We start from the raw sequence: 2,157 nt of genomic DNA, 5'->3' as shown, positions 1-2,157 counted from the left end.
ATTTTGTAAATTACCTGTATTTGTTTAAGTTATTATTACTTAATCAAAACAACCCAACTGCAGTTTGATTGATATTACCTGGAATGCACAATAAAAAAAACTTGATTTCTGAAAAAAAACAAAATAAATTGAGTTATCGGTTTTTGCAAATGAACTCTTCATATGTTTAATTGATTCAGTTGATCATTTTAGAAATAATCCCTCGCATCTGCAAGAAGAGATGCCGTATGTACAGTAACTGATCAACACTGGAACTGAAATCTCACAAAACCTGTCCAAAATATGTATATTTTGGCAGGGACGCGGGAAGTAGGGGTGCTGAGGGGGCTGCAGCACCCCGTTTTCACAGGGTTGCAAATGCAACGCCAAGTTTGTTCATTTAAATTTATTCAGTTTTAGCATTTAATAATTTATTTGTAATGATCTCTGAAATGTAAATTGTAAGTGGGCTATAATAAACCCATGTTTATCTTTATAAACATGATTAATTTTACTTGTGATGTTTTCTATATGGGATGATTAGCCTAATCCTCATGAACACGTGACGCTGGCACGTGTATCAGACATGAACTGTACAGAATGTGAACAAGATTAACTTTAATACAAGGAGATAATGGCGCAAAAGTGAATTTCAGATTTTTTTAAATGCCCGATTTCCCAGCAAAAACTTTCCAAAATCGGCATCCAAACAACACCAGCCCCAGCACGAGCACCGGCATAAGTGAACCAACCAGCCCCCCCACCACCCCAACACGGACACACACAGCACCCCCAACCTAAAACATATTCCCGCGCCCCTGTATTTTGGTCATATTTCACCCCTAAGTCGTATGACCGGGCAACACACAAGAAAAGACGATGCATTTAAGTGGGTAAATATAAGTCTGATGTAAGTGCCACACTTCCTGCTTCTAGCTAGTAATGCTAAGAGCGTGAACAGCAATAGCAATATAGAACACACACTAATCACATGAATCCCCTAGGAGGAATATTTATGAGTTCACTGCATGGACTTTTAACAAAATCCAAAATGGCTGACTTCCTGTTGGGCGGAGCTAATGAATGTCAGTTTGTAAGTTGTTTAGCTCAATGAGAGCAATATAAGTACGGAGTTTCATTCATGTATGTTCATATATGTGTGACAGTTTTTACACCAACTTTATGCACAATGTATAGGGGGTGCTGCAGAGCCCATGTTCTACCTTACAACTCTGACGTTTGAGAATATTTCATGGGTTTTTAAGAACGTTTAGTGGACCAGTAGCCCCAGAAACATTAAAATATTATGTTATATTATATTATATTTTCCTTGTGAAAACAATACGGACATTCACCTATTTTTAAGACCATTAATAATTGTAAAAAATATCATGACATTAATAATTTGATAACCATATTGGTTATAAGAATATTTCCTTCCAAAATCTCATATTTCCCACAAAAATATTATATAAATTATTTAAATAGTGATTAAGAATAAGGAGAATTTAAAAAAAATCTCAAAGTAGTAATGAAAAAGAGATCCAGAGGAAGATTTGCTTAAATATTTTGAAATTATTGTCATGTCATAATGCAATGCAAATTGCCAAACAACTAACTAAACCTAAAAATTAAAACAATAAAAATATTTACATTAAATGAAATACATATTAACTGAAATAAATTGTAAAAAAAAAACAACTTTAATTCTAAATCTGAAAACTACATAAAAATATTAAAAAAATTTAAATGACAAAAACAATTAATACATTTTTTTATTAAGAACTATATAGACATGTTAAAAAAAATAATAAAAATGACAAAACACACACACACACACAAATGAAACAAAAAAATTAATAAAATAAAATACAAATATACCAAATTCTAAAATAGCTAAAATAACACTATGCCATGTTAGGGATGTAACGGTATGAAAATTTCTTATCACGATTATAGTGACCAGAATTATCACGGTTATCATTATTATCACGGTATTGTTAAAATGTGCTGGAGATATTCAAAAAGTACTGACACACAAATAATTTCACCAAGTTTTACATTTAAAATCAACAAACAACAAATAAAATGAGTTTTTGTTTGCATAACTAAAACAATAACATTGCCAATGATGTCCGGATTTTAAATGACAACATGACTGACAACAGTTTATCTAAT

General features: G+C 31.8%; 1 protein-coding gene across 2 annotated transcripts in view; it reads right to left on the bottom strand.

The window, feature by feature from the left end:
- wwtr1 (WW domain containing transcription regulator 1) overlaps positions 1-2,157 on the bottom strand; it is a 67,866-nt gene that overhangs the window by 1,600 nt on the left and 64,109 nt on the right. The window lies entirely within an intron of this gene.

Source organism: Sinocyclocheilus anshuiensis, unplaced genomic scaffold (genome assembly GCF_001515605.1).
Source record: "Sinocyclocheilus anshuiensis isolate Anshui unplaced genomic scaffold, SAMN03320099.WGS_v1.1 scaffold345, whole genome shotgun sequence".
NCBI classification, from domain to species: domain Eukaryota; kingdom Metazoa; phylum Chordata; class Actinopteri; order Cypriniformes; family Cyprinidae; genus Sinocyclocheilus; species Sinocyclocheilus anshuiensis.
This window is presented reverse-complemented; position numbering and strand designations above follow the sequence as displayed.